General features: G+C 37.1%; 1 protein-coding gene across 29 annotated transcripts in view; it reads left to right on the top strand.

Moving 5' to 3' along the window:
• The window catches only part of STK33 (serine/threonine kinase 33), a 222,230-nt gene that overhangs the window by 5,053 nt on the left and 193,744 nt on the right, over positions 1-23,433 (top strand). The window lies entirely within an intron of this gene.

Raw genomic sequence — 23,433 nt, 5'->3', positions numbered from 1 at the left:
CATCCATGTCCCTACAAAGGTAATTTTCAAAGCTGGAGGAGAGAAGCTGCAACCTCTTTTTTTGCAGAGACATTGCGGTTTCCTGTATGGAGGATGAGGGAATGCTGGGGACACTGTCTTGGCCATACAGTGAACCATGTGAACTCTTGTTATAGTGAGGGTATTAACCCTTCGTCATTTGGGGCATCTTCCCCACAATTGCCCTTTCATTTATGATGGCTTATGATTTATAGAAATTAAAACAATTTTATGTTGTCTGCTTGTTAATCTTTTCCTTTATGATCCATTGCTTTTACGCTTAGAAAGTCCTTCCCATGAAGAGACCAGCTACCTATCTGCATTTTCTTTAAAAATGTTATTTTGTAATATCAGCAAATCAAGAGGTAAAGAAAATAAGTACAAGAAAGCTGAGTGGTGTGATGTCCAATAAAAAATCTAAAAGAGGATGATACAAAGGTGGATACTTGTGTCTTCTTCATGTGTCCTTGAATCAAGGAGCAGAAAAGAGCTTATACTGCTGTAAAGGAGATTTAGGAAGGCTGTCTCTGACAGTTGTTTGAACTGATGGCTGTTTCAATCATTGACTTATCTGTCACATGTTGTAGAAGCTTATCCTTAGAGACTTACAGAAGAAGTATCCTTCTGAAAGAGAAGATGTGTTCTCTGGAGCTATTTTCTACTTTTATTCATCTGATGATACTATGTAGTACTTCAAACACCTGTAGTTGTTAAATACTGAGAAATAACTTCCCTGTTTTTAAAAAGAGCCTTACAAAATGGAAAATGCAATATAAAATTAATTGCTGACTTTTTTGGCATTGTTAAATTGGTATGCCTTAAGATGCGATTCAGAAAGAATTTCCTTTCCTGCTGAACTCCAGTATATATGAGTGAGGCTAACTGTGTTTTGTTTGGATTTATCTTAGAGCTCTAGAATGTGAAGAATGGGCATCTTATTTTTAAGCTTTAATATATATTTTCTTAGTTTATTAACTAAAATAAATTGTAAGTGCATAAGAAATTACTAACCTCACAAATCCCGCAGTTTTATTGACTTGAAGTTGTTTTATTTTAAAAAGTTTACAAGGTGAGGGGCAGTAATTTTAATAATTAGAATGTCCTTTCTACATATATGGACTAATTATCTTTCTTAACCATTGACTTGTCAGTGAAGTTCAATAAGGATGTGGTATTACATTAGAAATAAATTAAGAAAAAACAATTTTCTATTGATAAAGATAAGTTCACTTAGGAATACTATTATTGATCCTTATTTTTGATAAAGTTATTTAGTAAACAATATTGATTATTATAAACATTCATTCAATAAATATTTACGGGGTGCTGATCATATGCCAGGCACAGTTCTAGAATATTGTATTATATGTTTACTTTTATAGTGTATGTGTAAAAAGTTTGCTTGTGATTCAGTATTCTTAACATGAGCTGATGATTATTCGGAAAAACTGGCCATTTGGACTCACACATATTAATTCAGAGACTCATAAAAAAGCCTTACGTAAAATGTTCATGCAGTCTCCAAGGTTGAGATGTTGGTTATTGAAAGTTCTACTCTGTTACTTTGTCATTATCATGGTGGAATGCTTGTCTACCACAGAGCTCACTGGGAGAAAATCCATTTACCATTTACCAAACGCAGTGCATCTGAGGCTCAGGTTCTTAGACTTGAATTCTTTCAAGTTTGTTTGCTGCTAGCAAATCTAACATCGAGGCTCTTATCTTTGCTCTAAGGAGCTCAGCTTCCAAACAGCTGAAATATTGGGAAGAAAGCAAATATTTATCCTTGGATCTTTTTCATGGAAATCCAATTAATTTTCCTTTCAATCTTCTTTATTTTGGTTTTCAGTTTATGGCAATAAAATTCAATATTTTTCATATTTGTTATTATAAAAGTAAACACCAATATCCAGCAGTGATTTTCAAGTTAACTTCTTTATTGCTTTTCTGTCATATCTCTTTGATGGTACATATAATATGTAAACTTGGCTCCTTTTTATAGTTGCACCTCACTTTTTTTATTGAGATATAATTTACATACCATAAAATTCACCCTTTTAAAGTGCACACTAGTTAAATAGTAGTGACACTAGCAATCATAACTACTATTTAATTCCAGAACATTTTAATCACCCTCAAGAAGAACCCTCACATTCCAATAGCAGTCATGCCTTGTTCTCCCTTTCCCTGAGCCCCTGGCAAACATCAGTCTTTCTCTATCTGTAGATTTGCCTGTTGTGGAAATTTTATATAAATGGAATTATACAATATGTGGCCTTTTGCATCTGACTTCTTTCCCTTAGCATGATGTTTTCAAAGTTCATTTCTGTTGTAGTATGTATCAGTACTTTATTCCTTTTTATGACCAAATAGAATTCCATTGTATGGTACATTTCGTGTATCCATTCATCAGTTGATGACCATTTGGGTTATTTTCTTTTTTTTTGGTATTTTGAATAATGCTGCTATGAATATTCATGTACAAGTTTTTGTGTGAACATATATTATCAGTTCTCCTGGGTTCCCTAGGAGTGGAATTGCTGATCGTATGGTAACTCTGTGTTTAACTTTTTGAGGAACTGTCAAACTGTTTTCCAAAATGGCTGTATCATTTTGCATTCCCAACGGCAATGTATGAGCGTTCTCATTTCTCCATAGCTTCACTAGAACTTGTTACTGTCCTTTTGAGTATAGCCATCCTAGTATGTGTGAAGTGGTATCTCATTATGGTTTTGATTTACATTTTCCTGATAACTAATGATGTTAGGATCTTTTCATGTGTTAATATGAAGATATGCAATTTGTATATCTTCTTTGGAGAAATACCTATTCAAATATTTTGTCTGTTTTTAATTTGGGTTGTCTTTTTCTTGTTCAGTTGTAAGAGTTCTTTATGTAGTCCGGATGTTAGACTCTTCTCAGATATTTGATTTGCAAATATTTTCTTCCATTTCGTAGATTGTCTTTTTACCTCCTTGGTAGTGTTCCTTGAAGCACAAAAATTTTTAATTTTATGAAGTTCAATATATTTTTTCTTTGGTTTAGGTGCCATATCTAAAATACACTATTGCCTAATACAAGATCATAAAGATTTACCCCTATGTTTTCTTCTAAAAGTTCTGTAATTTTAGCTCTTATATTTAGATTCTGGATCCATTTTGAGTTAATTTTTGTTTATGATTTGAAGTAGATGTCCAGATTCATTCTTTTATGTGTAGCTATTCAGTTGTCCTGACTGTTTGTTGTACACTTCATTTCACTTGTTAAAGTCAACTTGTCAGGCATGTTTTGGGGAGATAAAATTTGGCTGATTCCTTGTCACTCCAGTTGTATGCCACCATCCTACACAGAGGACATTCCAGGCAAAGAAACATTCCATATTGCTAACAGGACTTTGGCTCCAAATTTCCATCTAGGGATATAATTTGGTGAATTAGTGCTATGGATTGAATGTTTGTGTCCCTTCAGGATTCATATGATGAGGTCTAAATCCCCAGTGTGATGGTATTTTGGGCCATTTGAAAGGTAATTAGGTCATGAGGGTGGAGCCCTCATGAATGCTACTAGTGACCTTATAAGGGAATAGAAAGATGAGAGTGCTCTCTGTTCTCCACCATGAGAGGACAGAGCAGGAAGATGGCCATCTGCAAACTAGGAAGAGTACCCCCACCAAGCATCAGATCTGCTGGTGTCCTGGTCTTGGACTTCTCAGCCTCCAGAACTGTGAGAAATAAATGTTTGTTGTTTAAGCCACCCAGTCTGTGGTATTCTGTTAGAGCAGCCTGAACTAAGATAATTGGCCTGTTGAGGATGTAAGCTTCAAGGCTGCTTCCCTGTCTAATCTCACTTAAGGCCTCTAAGTAGACCCATATGGGTGCCCCTTTGCCATCTTTTTTTCAGGATTGTAACCTGATTCCTGCTTGACCCCTTGGGGAAAGGGAAGAGCAAAGGAAGGATTGCCCTTTCCCAAGAAGAGGCCTTAAGATTTTCCTTACAGCCTCATGGGAGAAACAGGGAGGGCCATGTGAACCTTTCCACAAAGAAAAGATGATGATCTTCAAGGGATGAAAGAACTTTTCATCTTTTTTTTTTTTTTTTTTTACCTTCCATTGAAAACTCCTTCCTCTGGAATTGTGATCCAGTTGAGCCGTGGCTTGTTCAGAACTCCTTTTCTTGGATTGGAATGATAGGGAGGTGTGCCTCCTGTTCTTTCCAGAGGTTCAAGCGTGCAGTGTGGAAAAGCTTAGGATTGGTGAGCTCAGGCTCACCTGGGTTCAAATTTTGGTCCTGCATTTCTAGCTTTGGTTCCTTTTTCTATAAAATGGGGCTTATAATTACAATTTCCCAGAATTCTGAAAAGCAAATGTCATAGGTAAAGTGCGTAACAAATATGTAGCCCTTCAATAAATACTAGTTTCCCATCCCATTGAAAAATGTTTTCAAATTTTCTAATAAATTTGTATAAATGCAATTAAAAAAACTCCATAGAATCTTAGAGTTGGAAGGGAGCTTCATACTTGATGTCATAAATAATACTTTGCTGAATCTGTTATAGCTCTTTTCATGTTTGTTCGCTTAATTTATTGTTTTTGTTGATCACCTACTGTGCATCAGACACCATTCTGTCTGTCACAAATCACTGAGGGAGAGATGCCAGATACACATGACACGCAGCCTGGCATGCAGTTGCCACTGCACTCATCCTCACTTCCCTCATTTGAGTCATTTACTTACTAAATTATGAGCCAGATACTATGCTAGGTTTTTGGGATACAAAGATAAAAAGATACACTCCATGTCGAGCTCATAATCTGTTGTGGAGGGAAACAAGCCAAGAATTTTTTTTTTTTTTTTTTAGACGGAGTCTTGCTCTGTCACCCAGGCTGGAGTGCAGTGGTGTGATCTTGGCTCACTGCAACCTCCACCTCCCGGATTCAAGTGATTCTGCTGCCTCAGCCTCCCAAGTTACTGGGATTACAAGTGCCCGCCACCATGCCCAGCTAATTTTTGTAGTTTTAGTAGAGACGGGGTTTCACCATGTTGGCCAGGCTGGTCTGAAACTCCTGACCTCAAGTGATCCACCCATCTTGGCCTCCCAAAGTGCTGGGATTACAGGTGTGAGCCACTGTGTCCAGCCCAAGCTGATAAATTATAATCCCCTGAGGCAGGTGCTATAACAGACACATTGGTTGGTGTGAAGGGAGATGGAGGAGAGCACTTCTGTGCCTGCTTGGGGGAAGTCAGGGAAGGATGAGCAAAAGGGAAGAGGAAGCTGAGGCAGAAGGAGCAGCAGACTCAAAGGCCTAGAGGTGGAAAAGCATGTAAGTCTTAGAGGAAGTTGAGATCTAGAAGAATAATGGCAGACAATGACTGGACAGGCTAGCGTGCCATTTTACAGAGACCCTGTTATGCCAGGTTGGGTTGGGATTTGAAGTCAGGTTTTTTTTTTTTTTTTTTCCGAGATAGGATCTGGCTCTCTTGCCCAGGCTAGAGTGGAGTGGCACGATCTTGGCTCACTGTAGCCTTTGCCACCTGGGCTCAAGCCATCCTCCCATCTCAGCCTCCTGAGTAGCTGAGAGCACAAGCATGCACTGCCACACCTGGCTAAATTTTTTGTTTTTTGAGATGGAGTTTTGCTCTTGTTGCCCAGGCTGGAGTGCAGTGGCGCAATCTTGGTTCACTGCAAACTCCACCTCCCAGGTTCAAGCGATTCTCCTGTCTCAGCCTCCCAAGTAGCTGGGATGATAGGTGTGTGCCACCACACCTGGCTAATTTTGTATTTTTAGTAGGGACGAGGTTTTACCATGTTGGTCAGGCTGGTCTTGAACTCCTGACCTCAAGTGATCTGCCCGCCTTGGCCTCCCAAAGTGCTGGGATTACAGGTGTGAGCCACCGCACCTGGTGCTAATTTTTAATTTTTGTATTTTTTGTAGAGACAGGGTTTTTGCCATGTTGCTGAGGCTGGTCTTGAACTCCTGGGCTCAAGCAATCTGCCTGCCTCAGCCTCCCAAAGTGCTTGGAATACAGGCGTGAGCCACCAAGCCCTGCCTGAGGTCCATTTTGTTGGATAAGACAGAAACACAATTTGTAGTTAATTAACATCTGTCTTGGACTTGCTTTTCTTCTAACGCTAGCTTAAAAAAATCATTTTTGGCTGGGCGCGGTGGCTCACGCCTGTAATCCCAGCACTTTGGGAGGCTGAGGCGGGTGGATCACCTGAAGTCAGGAGTTCGAGACCAGCCTGGCCAACATGGGGAAACTGCATCTCTACTAAAAATACAAAAATTAGCTGGGTGTAGTAGTGGGCGCCTGTAGTCCCAGCTACTCGGGAAGTTGAGGCAGGAGAATTGCTTGAACCTGGGAGGCAGAGGTTGTAGTGAGCCGAGATTGCGCCACTGCACTCCAGCCTGGGTGACAGAGTGAGACTTCGTCTCAAAAAAAAAGGCTGGGCGCAGTGGCTCACGCCTGTAATCCCAGCATTTTGGAAGGCCACGGCAGGTGGATCACCTGAAGTCAGGAGTTTGAGACCAGCCTGGCCAACATGGTGAAACCTCGTCCCTAATAAAAATACAAAAATTGGCAGAGCTTGGTGGTGCATGCCTGTAATCCCAGCTCCTTGGGAGGCTGAGGCAGGAGAATTACTTGAACCCAGGAGGCGGGGATTGCAGTCAGCTGAGATAGCACCACTGCACTCCAGCCTGGGGGACAGTGATACTCCATCTCAAAAAAAAAAAAAAAAAATCATTTTCTTTGTCTTTTGTCTGTAGCATTTTCTCTAAGAATCTGCTGTTTTGGGCTTTTGCCTTCCTCATTGTCTTCATATAGCATCCTGCCTAGATAAACTGCCTGTTTACCTTAGGGTTATGACCTTTCACTTCATGGAGAGCTCCCTCTGTGGCTGTATACTTTGTCTGAAAGGGTCTATCTCCTGTTTGCCCTGGCACTTGGTAACAGGAAAGACCTTTCCTATTGGATGGCTGAGACCTAGTAGAGAGAGAGCTGTTGGAGAAGGGCCAGGCATAAGGGGGAAGGCGCCTAAACCAGAGGTTTATCCTCTGGTGTTGCTGACGTTGGCATTATCATAGTCTTGCTCTGATCATCGCCCATAGTCTGTCACTGATTGGCTTGCTCCAAGGCTATGTCTCTCAGGCCTCTCTTGCCCTGCCTTATTTGTGGTATTAATAACTGAGAGTTGAGGAGTGGCCCAGCAGCTCAGGAGTTCTAGTCTTGTTGAGCAGCCATCCTTAATGTATCCAGTTACAGTATGCATTCTCTCAAGACACAGTCCAAGCTGGCACTTCAGACATGAAGGAATATGTATGAAGTTCCAGAGGTCACTTATGTAGGACTTTGTTCTGGAATCCTGCCTACATTATGAATCATTGAAGGACCCGGCCTTGAAAGAAGATTGGTTAGAGGTAGGAAGGGAGGGTATGATAGCTATTTGCAAGTATTTGAAGAGTTGTTCCAAGTATAGCAAAGTCCCAGATTTTGGTCTTAGGTTCTGGCCCTACCATTTACTAGCTTTGTTTTCTTTCTTTTTTTTTTTTTTTTCATCTAAATTCCTTTCAGCCTAAAATCATTCTGCGATTCAATAAATGTAACAGGCAGTGACTGTACTGATTAGATCTGGATCCTTGAGGCAGATTGAGTGGCAGCATTTTAGCTTTTTGAGCTCAGCCACTAGTGAATTGAAATTGTAATAGCTGTATTCATTATACTTAGAATTGAATGTTATTAATAAGCCATTCCTTACTCCCATATTATCTCTGTTTTACAGACGAATTTTTTCCAATAGGATTTCCTTAATTGTCTCAAATGTTTCGTTCTTAGAATACTTAAAATGTCTGATTGCTATAATCTCCAGGGAAACTAAACAGTCTTAATTACATCTAGTGTTTTTTATTTTATTTGATTCTTTAGATGAGATTAAAAGTAACTTATTTCAGAGGATATGATTATTCTCTATATAACTATGCTTATTGTAAATTTAGAAAGTTTTGGTCATATTACACCCACATTATCATTATTTCAGATAATTTAGGCTGTGGACTAGCATATAGGGGGGTTAACTTCTTTCAGAATGAATAACTTGATGACGCTATTTTTTACCACCCTCCCCACATCTTTCTTATCATTGTCTTTGATAGCATCGATTTATATTTTCTGTTCATCTAGTCATTTCCATAGTACATGTCAAGACTTGCTCCCTATGAAGCAGAGGGTTCTTGAGTTTGATCCTTTCCTACATATCTGCTTTCTCATGAGTAACGTTATCAATAATTTGTGGAATTTTACTTTTAGTACTAGATGCCATTTTTTTTTTAGTAGAAATATTGGCAAATTGGATTTCACCCAGAAGGTGAAGGGACTGGGATAGTGAAGACCTTTAAGTGATATGAAGGACAGGTGAGGGTGTTGGGGTTGTAGAAAAGACAACCTCTAGGAGGTATGACCAAGGGGACACATGATCATTTTCTTCATATCTGAAAGGCAGAAACCTGTTAAAGAAGGACTAGACGTATCTGTAAGAATGACATAATTACATGTGACCTGTAAGAAGTTTTATAAGGAGATAATTTTGGCTCATTATGAGGAAAAACATTCTGGTGGTGTCCAATGAAATAAGCTTCTTGAGGAAATTAAGGAATGGGTTCCCTGTCATTGGAAAACTTTAAACAATGTTCATGTCAGTATCCATCAGATCTTCTATGAAAGAAATTTCATGCTGTGCCAGATGTCCTCAGATATTCTTTGTAATTTCTAGATTCTGTGGTTGCTTCTCCACTACTGATGCTATGTTGTGGCCACTTCTCCACTGTAGGGTTTGCTTTGGTGACTTATCTCATTGGTTTTATGTTTCTGAACATACCATAGCCCAGAAGGCTGTGATATGGATGAAAATTTTAAAAGATAATTAAGAGGATATATACCATGTACATATATACTTATACACATACATACTTGATATGATTAGGCTTTGTGTCCCCACCCAAATCTCATCTTGAATTGTAATTCCCATAATCCCCATAATCCCCACGTGTCAAGGGAGAGACCAGGTGGAGGTAATTGAATCATGGTGACAGTTTCCCTAATGCTGTTCTCGTGATACTGAGTGAATTCTCATGAGATCTGATGGTTTTATAAGTGGCTCTTCCCCTCTTCCTGCTGCCTTGTGAAGAAAGTGTCTGCTTCCCCTTTGCCTTCTGCCATGATTGTAAGTTTCCTGAGGCCTCCCAAGTCATGCTGAACTGTGAGTCAATTAAACCCCTTTCCTTTATGAATTACCCAGTCTTGGGCAGTTCTTTATAGCCGTATGAAAACAGACTAATACAATACCTATTTGTTTTGTATAATTGAGAATTACACTTTTTAGTTTTGTCCTTAGTTCCTGTTGTTAAAAAATATCAAGCTATATGCTGTAGAGACCTCTGAGTATCATAAGAAAATGTTTTTTTGTTTATCAAATTGATTTTTTAAAAAATACAGGTCTGTTAAGTCTTCAAAATAGAGCCAACAAAGAGCTTTTATGGAAGTAGGAATTAAAATTGGTGGTTTTATTGTGAGAGTATTTGAGAAAGACCTATAAATAAAACAGTATGGACATTCAATTAGTGTCTTAGATATTTAAGAATAGGAAGTGGGAGCACTATAGTCATTTTGGAAAATCATGTTTTCAGACTCACTTACTAATTGGATTATTGAGTGCTGTATTAGTGGTTTCAAATGGCATTACAATTCATTGCAGTTCTGACCTGGGGTAATAGATGTAGAGGTAAAATGAAATCCATCTTCCTGAAGAAGTACTAGTTATATGAAATGATTAAATCTGATTTTAAAATAAAGCATTAAGTGCAAACCGCTAAGAGTTCAAAAAATACAGGTTCCATGAAAGAAGATTCAGTGCATTTAGCTTTTGCTCATTGTGGATGAAATGCCTTTAAACTGATGCAAGTTATCCTGCCAATAAATTGATCACATAGGGGAAGTTACGTATCTTCTCTTTGAAATGGACCCATCCTTCATGGACAGAGAGTTCTCTTTCAGGACAGACTTTCTTCCAAACACTTCGAAGACTCCCTCTAAGTGTTTGGTGTCTTTTCCTAAGTCTTTTCTGGGATGAGTCTTAGCTCAGTGCAGGTTCTTTGATTTGGTATTGTGAAACCGAAAGTCATCATGCTGGAAGAATTCCCTGGTGACCCTCTCACTCAGGCTGGGGTGCAGTGGTGGGATCATGGCTTACTGTAGCCTCGACCTTCCAGACTCAAGTGATCCTCCTGCTTCAGCCTCCTGAGTAGCTAGGACCACAGGCATGCACCACCATGCCTGGCTATTTTTTTTGTATATATGGGGGTCTCACTATGTTGCCCAGGCTGATAAGTTATCTCATATGCAGAAATATACATTTCCAAGCATATATACAGAAATATTATGAGATGTGAATAGGAAAATTGTACAACACTGTGTATATCGGTTTCTAAGAAAATGGGCTGAGTTAAGGCTTTCTGTGTGAGGGGGATTGGGTTAAGGTTTGGCTCAAGGTGAGGAATGTGAGTTGATGGGGAGGAAGGAAAAGGCATCCCAGGAGGAATTTAGAGGGAGGGATGAATGAAGAGGCAGATACCTTTGCTTGGCTGAGAAGTCTGAGCTTCCAAGTGGAGGGAAATGTCAGGGATAATAGGCTGAGGGGGAGATAGGGTAGATGGTGGTGATTATAATGTCTTTTTTTTACCAGACCAACTTGCTTCCAGATTGCTTACAGCTGGGGAGACAATACCACCATGAAGACAGCAGATAACCCATGATGAAGTGCTAAGTTGTTTGCTATGGTAGTAGCTGGAATTCAGAGGGGAGATACTTATGGCTACCAGATCCAAGATAGGTTCTGTGAACAAGGTTTTCTTTTTTTACAATTTGCAATTTTTAATTTCTGTGGGTACATGGTAGGTATGTATATTTATAGGATACATGAGATACTTTGATATAGGCAAGCAATGCATAGTAATCACATCATGGAAAATGGGGTATCTGTGCCCTTAAGCATTTATCCTTTGTGTTACAAATAATCCATTTATACTCTTTAAGTTATTTAAAAATGTACAATTAAATTATTTTGACTATAGTCATCCTGTTGTGCTATCAAATACTAGGTCTTATTCATTTGTTCTATTTCTTTGTACCCATTAACCATCCCCCTCCCCCTTCTCCCCTCCCTCCATTCTCCTTCCCAGCCGCTAGTAGCCATCCTTTCTAAAACCATCTAAAAATCAATTTAATTGTTTTGATTTTTAGATCCCACGAATAGTGAGAACATTTGATGTTTTTTTTTCTGTGCCTGGCTCATTTCATTTAACATAATGACCTCCAGTTCCATCCACGTTGTTGCAAATGACTGGATCTCATTCTTTTTTATGGCTGAATAGTACTCCATTGTGTATATGTACCACATTTTCTTTATCCATTTATCTATTGATGGACACTTAGGTTGCCCCCAAATCTTGGCTATTGTGAATAGTACTGCAGCAAACATGGGATTGCAAATATTTCTTCCATATACTGATTTTCTTTCTTTTGTGTATGTACCCCACAGTGGGATTGCTGGATCATATGGTAGCTCTGTTTTCAGTTTCTGAGGAACCTCCAAACTGTTCTCCATAGTGGTTGTACTAATTTACATCCCAACAACAGTGTATGAAGGTTCCCTTTTCTCCACATCTCCTCTAGCATTTGTTATTGCCTGTCTTTTGGATAAAAGCCATTTAAACTGGGATGAGATGATGTCTCATTGTAGTTTGATTTACATTTCTCTGATGATCAGTGATGTTGAACACCTTTTTATATACCCGTTTGCCATTCGTATGTCTTCTTTTGAGAAGTGTCTATTCAAATCTTTTGCCCATTTTAAAAATCAGATTATTAGATGTAAACGGGGTTTTAGGTTGTATAAGTAAGAGCCTTTTAGGTGAGGGAAAGTAGCATACTTGATGACTTCCTTGTAAGAAGGTGAATGAAATGAGCAGTAAAATGAGAGCATGTGAATTCTAGGCAGCTTTTTTTTTCTCTTATAAAGCATGTGAGTCTTTGGCAAGTCATTCTCTTCTTTGGCTTTCATTTATTTATTTCATTATTTAATATAATTTAAATTCATATTTAACAGGTTGCTCTTAAATTAAAAATATTCATCTACAAGAGAGATAAAAATATATGCTCTGATTCCCTCATCATTGTTGAAAAAAATTACATTGTATTTTAAAGGATCTTCCATTTCTGAGATTCTTATTCTAGGAATTGAACTAAAGTATTTGAAAGTACCTTATAAATGTTAAATAGGGATACAAGTATAAATTGGTGGCATTTCATTTGGTATTTAGTGTAGTAGAGACTCTGTAGATATGCCTATATACAGTGTCAATAAGGGCTCCACTGAAAGGTTTAGATTTAATAAAAAACCTATACCAAATGTATGATGGTTCCTAATTGCTCACAAAATCCCTACTCTAACTGATTCTTCAGGGTCTGGGCCAATCTCTAGTGGCTATAAAATAGACAGAAATGATTGAATGCCACACGTTTTAAAAGAACCAGCAAAATTTTTTCATTCAGAATAAGAAAAAAGAGAAAAAGGAATTGGTGATGACTATAACTTGGTGATTTCCAAGTCTGCAGTACCATTTAAAAGATAACACTAAATAATAATAATTGCCATGTACTCTGCTAATTGTTTTTTATACTTGATTGTTTTTCATTCTCACAGTAACTATCATTACTTCCATTTTACAGATGAGGAAACTGGGGCTTGGAGAACTTGCCTAAGGTTACACACCACTGGTTAATGGAAGAATGGGGACTTAAACCCAGATTTTCTTATCCAATAGAGCCTCTGCATATAATTATTACTCTATATATTCTTTTAAAGTTTAATTAGTTTTTAGATAGATAATAGTTGGACTTGGTATATAATTTTAAAAAAGAAGAGTATATAGTAAAATAGTCTTCCTTTTGTCTCTGTGGCCTTGATACCCATTTAATTTCCCTGGAGCCAAGTAACAATTGAGTATGCTTTCAGAGATGTGTGTGTGTGTGTGTGTGTGTGTGTGTGTGTGTGTGTGTGAATTACATGTACAAAAATGTACATATGTGGTATACATATAGTATATTATATATAAATAAAATGTTACCCTTATTTTATACAAGTGGTAGTATACTGTAGTTGCTATGTTGCACCTTGATTTTTTGCCTAAAAATATCTTAGATATTGTTGCAGTTGAAGAAAACCCTCTTCATTTTTTAAATTGCTGCATAGTATTCCACTGAATGGATGTACCACAACTTACTTAAATAGTTCCCTGTTGAAGGGTATTTGAATGTTTTCCAGTATTTTGCTATTACAAGTGATGCTGTAATAAGTAACTTTTAATTTATGTTATTTTGTACATGTGTAAATTCACTGTATATGTTAAACAAGAAACTAGGAGATTACTATCAGCATGGTGAAATTCACTAATACAGAAGGTTTTTCTTCCCAGTACAAGTGTGTGATAAATCATAAATATGTGAGTGCTTTCCTATTAGCAGAGCTCCATATCAGGCACTGTAATCATATATATGTATGGGTTGATAGATTTCAAAATGAGAAAAGAGAAGATTATGGCATAGTTGACTGACTTGTAGTGAGAGATGTCTGCATATGAGCAGACATTTACTCAACAGAGTGAAACTTTCATTCCTAAAGAAAAAATGACTCATTGCTGCATGGAAGAACTTCCCTGGAGAGGCACTGTTGCATTTGACCTTTATTAGGGTTATGGTATGATTCTTGCTCAGGAAAGTTACCATATAAAAATGCTTACAATGGCTCTGTTACCATTGAGTATATCCAGAAAATGGGCAAAAGGAGGTTTTAAATATTTATGTATAAATTGAAGAGAGCCAAAGTAAGCTTGTGTATAAAGAACTGCAGAGCAGTAAGATAGGATAGAGTATAAATGGCATGTATACTTACACCTTCATAGCTTCTGCATTGGTAGAATATAAGGTGAATATGAAAATAAATGTTAATATTACACAGTACTTTGCATTTTTCCTGTTACTGAGTGGGTAATTACTATGTCCAGGAGTGATTCTAGAGATTTTAAAAAGAATATGTAAAGTAAAGAAAAATAATATATTTATATACCCAGATAAACAAGCTCAAGGAAGGTGACATGGCAGAATCAAAAAACATATCTAAGATTATTCTGCTTATAGCATGTAGCATAAATAGTAAATAATAAGCAAAGTGTATGAAAAGTCATCTAGGCTTTTGAAATCTGAGTTAAGACTTAGTTTGGTTTGTTCTTCTAATATTCTGATTTATTAATGAATTCTTGAAATATCTTTGATTTTTCCTTCTGCTATTTTTTGTTTCTTAGAATCCATAGTTAATGAACTCTGGAGTACAGTCTAAAGTCACTTTGATTATTGAAGATTTTAAAATCTTTTATCCAGAAATATAGCTTTTTAGCTTATTTGTATTGTGTTTGAGACATAATTGAATGTAAAAGAGTGATACTGCCATATTTTGATAGTTGTATCATGTTAGATACTATAGTACCCTCTGCTAACTATTTACTAGACACATTCCAGGGCTCCTATCCTCCCAAATTTTCTTCTAAATGAATCTTCCTGGCAGGACATGGTGACTCATGCCTGTAATCCCAGCACATTGGGAGACTAAGACAGGAGGATCACTTATAGCATATAATTTATTTATTGTATGGAACTTTAAATCCCAGGGAAGTAGAGCAGTTCTTTCATGTCTTATTCAAGGTTGTTTAAAGTCATCCAGTAGTCTTTTGTGAATTGATGAAACTCTGGAACATCTGTCACTTGCTTCATTTTATAGCATTGTTGTTAGGAGTTTGGCATGTTAGCAGATTTCTGGTTTTGAAGCCTGTCTCTGTCATTTATTAGCTGTGTGGGCTTGTGCAAATTACCGAACCTCTCTGTGTCTTGTTTTATGATCTGTAAAGTGGGAATAGTAGTAGAACCTATCTTATGGAGTTGTTATAAGAATTAAGTGAGACAATATTCCCAAAGTACTTAAGCCAGTTACTGGCACAAAAAAGGTATTTAATAAATGTTAGCTATTATTATTCAGTATGAGAAAGTTAATATCTGTTATATTCACACATTAAGCAGTTGAAGTGATGAAATTTGTGGCATATATTTATAGCCAGATAGATAGTAATACATTATAAAAATTTTATCTACAATCTGAAAATAGATTTCGGGTTTATTTATGTCTTCTTATTACATTAGATGGTTTCATGAACATCAAATAGTTTGGAAAGTGCCAAAAGGAAATGAAGTCTTAAAGCCCTAAGAACACACTGACTTGAATGTTGGTTGTAATTCTTGTTTTGAATGAGGGTGGTCACCTTGGAACCTGAACTGTTCTTTCTTGTCCATGCCAAGTATGATCACTAATAACGCATTTCCCAGACATGGGTGCAGTGGCGGTGGTGAGAGAGTCATGATGATTAGGAAAGTTCTGCTGTTTGTTTTCAACTCCCCATTCAGTCCTCTTTTTAGAAGTCTCTCTTCGTTTTCCCCATCTCGGATGCCTGGTTTCTGTTTGCTGCCCTCTGGCACAGCATCCTGTAAACATTTTCTCTACCATTTACAAATGTCGGTTGTTGATTCGCTAACTAGATTGAGTTAGTCTTCTTAATATCTCCCTCTTAATATCCCCTGGTGAGGAATCTGTAGTCTTTAGAATACAGTATAAGCTTGTTAAGACTTTTAAGGTACTCCATGATTTAGTGTCTCCCACTCTTCTCAGCTTGCATCTATTGAGATGATCATATAGTTTTTCTTTTTTAGTCTGTTAGACTAAGTTAGATTGATTTTCAAACGTTAACCCAACCATACATTTTTAGGATGAACCCTACTTGGTCATGATATGTTATCCTCTTTTTTTATTGTGGTTATATATACATATATATGAAATAAAATTTGCCATTGCAGCCATTTTAAGTATACAATTCAGTGGCATTAGCTGGTTATCCACTACTTCCAAAAATTTTCAACATCCCAAACAGAAACTCTATAGCATTAAGCACCCCATACTTTTCTCTTCCCCCAGCCCCTGACTTGGGTTGTTTGTGTCTATTGGCTATTGTAAATAATGCTGCAGTGAGTGACTGTTGCTGTACAGGTATCTGTTTGAGGCCCTGCTTTCAATTCCTTTGCATGTATACCTAGGAGTAGAATTGCTGGTCATGTGGTAATTTTATGTTTAGCTTTTTGCGAAGCCACCAAACTGTTTTTCACAGCAGCTACACCATTTTAAATTCCCAGCAGCAATGTATGAGGGTTCCAGTTTTTCCACATCCTCACCAACACTTATCATTTTCACAAAAAATTAAAGCAATTTCATTATCCTTTCCCTTCCCTCTTTTTTTGACACAGGGTCTTGCTCCCTTGCCAGACTGGAGTGCAGTGGCACAATTATAGTTCAGTGTAGCTTCAAACTCCTGGGCTCAAGTGATCCTCCTGCCTCAGCCTCCTTAGTAGCTGGGACTACAGGTGCATGCCACCAGACTTGGCTATTTTTTTTTCCTTTTTTTATAGAGATGGGGCCTCATTATGTTGCTCAGGCTGGTCTTGAACTCCTGGCTTCAGGCAATTCTCCTGGCCTGGCACCCCCAAAGTGTTGGGATTACAGGCATGAGCCACCATGCCTAGCCTCATTATCCTTTTATATATTAGAGGATTTAGTTTGCTAACATTTTCTTAAGAATTTTTGCTTCTAGGTTCGTGAAGGATATTGGTCTGTAGTTATATGTACTTGCAGTGTCTTTATTTGGTTTTGGTAACATGGTAATGTATTGGGAAATGTTCCTTTTTTTATTTTCTGGATGAATTTGTATAGAATTGGTATTATTTCTTCTTTAAATATTTGATAGAATTCACTAGCAAGGCTATATGGGTCTAGAGTTTTCTTGGTTGAAAAGTTTTAACTAAGAATTTAATTTCTTTACTCTTTATAGTTATTTTAAAAAGAAAAAGTATTTATGGCTATTCTGATTATCTGTTTTCTTTCTTTTAACTTTTAATTTGAAATAATTACAGATTTACAAAATGTTTCAAATAAATACACAGGGAGGCTCTGAGCACGCTTCAACCATCCTCCCTCAATATTAACATTTTGCATAACTGTAGTATAGTATCATACTAGGAATCAAGGTTGACACAGTCCACAAAGCTTATTCAGACCTCTACAGTTGTATATTTACTCATTTGTATATGTGTGTATATAGTTGTATGCAATTTTATGCCTGAGGCTCATATTAGCTCCATCTCTAAGTGTCCACTTCCTCTGGGGTGAGTGGGGATAGACAGGGAGGGAGAGGGGCCACTGAGGGACTGGCAACACTCCAGCATGTGGTGTTGGGGTCCATGGGCAACTTCAAGGCAGGTCTTGTGTAACCACAAACTTTGTATAACCATCACTGTAATCAAGATACAGAACTGCACCATCACCGTGAGTCTCCCTTGTCTACTCCTTCCTTTATACTCATACCTACCCCTCTCCTATCTGTAACCCCTGGAAACAAATTCATTTCTATAATTTTGTTATTTCAAGAATGTTATATAAATGGAATCATACACTATGTAACCTTTTGAGATTGGCTTTTTTCACTCAGCATAATTCCCTTGAGGTTCATCGAAGTCTGTTGCATATTCCTTTTTATTGCTAAGTAATAGTCCTTAGTATGGATGTGCTACAGTTTGTTTAACCATTCACCTGTTGAAGGACATTTGAATAGTTTCCAGTTTTTGACTGTTACTGATAAAGCTGCTATGAACGTTTGTGTACAAGTTTCTGTGTGAACATAAGTTATCATTTCTTTGGGATAAATGCCCAAGAGTACAACGACTGGGTCATGTAATAAGTCAATTGTAGTTTTAAAATAAACTGCCAAGCTAATTTCCAGAGTGGCTGTACTATTGTACATGCCCACCAACAGTGTAGGAGTGATCTGTTTTCTCCGTATCATCACCAGCATTTGGTATTGCTACTGTTTTTTATTTTAGCCTTTCTGATTGATGATACTTCATTGCGATATTAATTCACATTTCCCCAAAGCCTAATGATGTTGGTCATCTTTTCATGGGCTAATTTGCCATTGTGTATCTTCTTCTGTGAAAAGTCTATTCATGTATTTTGCCCATCTTCTAAATGAATTTTTTAAGGTTGAGTTTTAGACATTCTTTGTACATTTTAGATACAAATTCTTTGTCAGATATGTGATTTGCAGTCATTTTTCTCAGCCTGTAAGTTGTCTTTTTAATAATTAACAGGATCTTTTGCAGAGAAAAAGTTTTAAATTTTGATGAAGTCCAGCTTAACAATTTTTCCTTTTTACCTGTTTTGTTTTGAATGAGCTTTGGTGTTTGTTGAACTTCTTGGATCTGTAGGTTGGTAGTTTTTGTCATGTTTAGAAATATTTCACCTCTTTTTTCTGCTTCTGGAAAACAGAAAAAAAAGTATTAAGAATGCTTAATACTCTCTCACAGGTCATTGAGGCTCTGTTCATTTTTCCTTGAGCATTTTTTTAATCTTTTCTTTTGGATAGTTCCTATTACTATGCCTTTACTGATTTTTTTCTTTGGCAGTATCTGATCTGCTGTTAATTCTATCTGTTGCATTTTTCATTTTAGGTATTGTATTTTTCATCTCTAGAGGTTCCATTTGGGTCATTAAAATATATCTTTCAGGCACCAGGCATGGTGACTCATGCCTGTAATCACAGCGACTTCAGAGGCTGAGGTTGGAGGATTGCTTGAGGCCAGGAGTTCGAGACCAGCCTGGGGAACGCAGTGAGACCCTATTTCTAAAAAAAAATAATAATAAAATAAATAAAAAATCTTTCATTTTTCTCATCATGTTTATGTATTTCTCTACCCTGTTAGACATGTAGAGCATATTTATATGTTTCTTGTCTGCTAGTTGTATCATTTCTGGGGCATATTTTCGCAGATTTTATATGCCCGTTAACTTTTAACTGGTTGCAAGACATTATGGATTTAGGTGACTTCTTTAAACAGTGTTCGCTTTGTTCTGGCATGCAGTTAAGTTGCTTGAAATCAGATGAAGCCTTCTGAGACTTGCTTTTAAGCTTAAGTAGGGCAGGTATGGAGCAGTCTTTAGTCTAGGGATAATTTATCTCTGTTGTCAAGATGAAACCCTTCTGAAAATTCTACTTGCTGCCCTATATGTATTAAGATATCTTTCCTCTCTGTCTGGCAGGAATAGGAATTGTTCCCAAATCCTGTATGAGATCTGGGCATTGTTCTGTCTTTTTCTTGCAAGGCTGTTTTCCTTCCTCTCCCACCCCCAACACGAGCCTTGGATAGTTTTTTTAAAATTAATTTTTAATTTTAAAATTAATTGATTATTTATTTTTTTTAAATTAAAATTTAATTTTAATTTTAATTTTTTTTAAAATTTATTTTTTTATTGTGGTAAAATACATATAAAATTGACGTTTTAACCTTTCTTTTTTTTTTGAGACTGGGTCTCGCTCTGTCGCCCAGGCTGGAGTGCAGTGGCGTGATCTTGGGTCACTGCAAGCTCTGCCTCCCGGGTTCACACCATTCTCCTGCCTCAGCCTGCTGAGTAGCTGGGACTACAGGCACCCGCCACCACGCCTGGCTAATTTTTTGTATTTTTAGTAGAAACAGGGTTTCACCGTGTTAGCCAGGATGGTCTCGATCTCCTGACCGCGTGATCCACCCGCCTTGGCCTCCCAAAGTGTTGGGATTACAGGGGTGAGCCACCATGCCCGGCCCCATTTTAACCATTTTTTAAGTGTATAATTAAGTGACATTAATTACATTCACAATTTGTTACAACCATCATCACTATTTCCAAAACATTTTTATCACCCCAAACAGAAACTCTTAAACTTTATTAGTAACTCCTTATTCTCCCCTCGCCTATCCCTAGTAAACTTGAATTTACTTTCCATCTCTATGAATTTGCTTATTCTAGATATTTCATATAAGTGGAATCATACAATGTTTGTTCTTTTGTATCTGGCTTATTCTAGTTAGCGTACTGTTTTCAAGGTTTTTCCAACTTGGGTAGTTTTGGCCTCACATATGCTTGTATCAGCTCTTAGCCGAGACTCACGTGCATCCTTCTGCAGATTTCAGAAGCTGTCTTTTGTGCAGCTCTTCCCCTCAACTAAGCTAAACTGCTGGGCTTTTGGGGAGTTTGCTGCATTCTGGAAACTGCTTCTATGTGGTAAACTGGTGCAATCATGGAACTCATCATGTTTGCTTTCCCTCTCCCAGGTATTACAGTGCTGTGTCTTGTGTGATGGTCCAAAAACCATTGTATCATGTATTTTGTCCAGTTTTCTAGCAGTTTATGGCAGAAGGGTGAGATCTGTCCCCCTGTTACTCTATCTTGATCAGAAGCAGAACTGTCCTCTGTGTCTGTGTGTGTGTGTAATAGCTTTTACTGAGATGTAATTGCCATGCAATAAGCTACCTATGCTTAAAGTGTACAATTTGATTTTTATATATGTGCACATCCATGAAACTGCCAGACAATCAAGATACTGAACATATCCATCACCCCCCAAAATTCCCTTATGTCCGTTTTAATGTCTCCATCCTGCCTCTCTCTGCCCTCCTCTGCATTCTCAGGTAACCTCTGAATGCTTTTCTGTCACTGTACATTAGTTTGCATTTTCTATGTAAATGGAATCATACAGTACTATGTGTGTGCACCAATAACTTACTCATTTTTATTGCTGAGTGGTGTTGCATTGTGTGGGTATACCACCATCGATTTATCCATTCACATGTTGTTGGACATTCATTTGGGTTGTTTCTAGTTTTTGACTGCTACAAACATAGCTGTTATATATTTGGATAAGGCTTTTTGTAGACATATGTATTTATTTTTCTTTGGTGAATACCTAAGATTGGAATTATTCATTCATAGGATAGATACATGTTTACCTTATAGAAAAACTGTTTTCCAAAGTGGTTTCACCATTTTACGTTCCCACCATCAACAAATGAGGGTTCTTGTTGCAAGAACCTTACATCCTTCCCTAATATTTGGTTTTGTCAGTCTTTTGAACTTGAATCTTTCTGGATAAGGATGTCTCATTGTGGTTTTAACTTACATTTATCTAATGATTAATAATTTTTTGAAAATTTTATCTGTTCATTGAACACTCATATATCCTTTATAAAGTATCTGTTCTTTTGCCCATTTTTTTGAAAACAGGTTGTCTTTTTATTTTTGAGTTGTAGAAGTTCTAGTTTTGGATACAAGTTTTTTTTAGATATATGTATTGTGAATATTTTCTCCCAGTCTGTGGCTTGCCTATTCATTTTCTTTTTTCTTTTCATTTATTTGTTTATTTATTTATTTATTTATTTGAGACAGAGTCTCACTCTGTTGCCCAGGCTGGAGTGCAGTGGCACAATTACAGCTCACTGTAGCCTTGGGCTCAAGTGATTCTCCCATCTCAGCCTCCCGAGTAGCTGAGACCACAGGCATGTGCCACCATGCCTGGCTAATTTTTGTATTTTTTGTAGAGATGGGGTTTTGACATGTTGCCTAGGGTAGTCTTGAATTCCTGGGCTCAAGTGATCTGCCTGTCTTGGCCTCCCAAAGTGCTGGGATTACCAGTGTGAGCCACCATTCCTGGCCGCCTATTGATTTTCTTAATGGTGTCTTTTGAGGAGTAGAAGTCTTACATTTTGATGAAGTCTAATTTATCAGTTTTTCTCTTAGGGCTAATGTTTTCTGTGTTCTTTCTAAGAAATCTTTAACTTACCTGAAAGTCATAAAAACATTCTGTGTTTTCTTCTAGAAGTTTTTAGTTTTAGCTTTTGCATTTGTGTATATGATCTGTTTCAAGTTAATGTCTGTGGGTGGTGTGAGATAGGAGTTGAAGTTCAGTTTCTTTTTTCCCTTATGGATATACAGCTGTTTCAGCACCATTTGTTGAAGACTTTTCTTGTGTTGTTGAATTGCTTTGCCAGCCTTGTCAAAAATCAGTTGACTTCTGTTTTCATTGATTTGTCTATTCTTATACCAATACCACAGTGTCTTGATTACTGTGGCTTGATAGTGAGTCTTAAAACAAGGTAGTGTGAGTCTTCCAATTTTGTTATTTTTCAAGATAGTTCTGGCTTTTCTGGGACCTTTGCCTTTACTGATGCATGCTAGAATCACTTTGCCAATTTCTATAAACTGTGCATCCAGATTGAGAATCATAGAATAGACCTTGGTAAATTCATGCCTTGTGATGTTTTTAAGAAGTCATTTTGGGGACCTTCTCCAGATAATATTCCTTGGAAGCACTGGGCTTTATTCTGTTTGAATGTCTATGTCTTATAACTCCTAAAAAGGAAATTTATACTATACATGCTTTTCTTTAGGTCTTTGCCTAGGTACATAGTTTCCTTGTCATCTTTAGTGTCTTTGGTGGAACTGAATTTTTACTGTTCCAATCTTAATAATATAAATGTTGCTTTAGTACAAGAAAAATAAGAAGGTAATATAGCACATAATCCATTAAGGTCTGTCTACAAAGGATATGTAAGGGAATGAGATTTTTTCTCTGTAGTATGAGAATCAGTCTTCCTTCTGCTGCATTATATTTTCTAGACAGTTATTAGGGAAGTGTTCAGGGACACAGTTTTATGGAACTGTACTTAGTGAAGTATCAAATACTATAATAAATAGCTTTCTTGCTTTTATATTTCCAGATAAACTCAAGTTTTCAAAAAACTTCAAACAGTCTAATTTTTGCTGTTATCTTGAAATACATGCTTTAATAGCACCACACTTACTGGTGACTTTTAATAGCAGAGCGAATTATGTTACAATATGTCTGATGCTTTCTAGAAGTTGTCTAACCATACTGTGGTATTCATTTTTGTAATTGTTTTTGAGTTGTGGTTTTACATATATAATTCATTATCCACGATTTATGATCCCAGTTACATAAATCAGTTCTTTTTAGTCTCTTGTAGTAAATACATGTAAATGTTATGAATAATACCTTGGAGGAACTTTTATGCCATTTTAATGAGTTCATGTTTACATTGAATAACTGAATTGCAACTTGGAGTGTTCCCAGAATAGAAAATGTGAATTACTAAAATGAATTTGGGTACTTCAGGACTGTGATGGAAGGAACTAAGAACTGTATTTTATTTAGTGATCATATTGTTTTATGATAAAAAACAAGCTATTTTTCTCTGGATGGCAATTATTTTGTACTGAGGAAGTACCTCGGAATTATAGACCATCTTTCAATTTTATGTGCATTCCTGTAAGCTGAAAATAATTGCTGATTTGGATTTTCCTTGGAAAAAGAGGTGGAGACTATA

This window comes from Gorilla gorilla, chromosome 9, assembly GCF_029281585.2.
Source record: "Gorilla gorilla gorilla isolate KB3781 chromosome 9, NHGRI_mGorGor1-v2.1_pri, whole genome shotgun sequence".
Classification (NCBI taxonomy): domain Eukaryota; kingdom Metazoa; phylum Chordata; class Mammalia; order Primates; family Hominidae; genus Gorilla; species Gorilla gorilla.
This window is presented reverse-complemented; position numbering and strand designations above follow the sequence as displayed.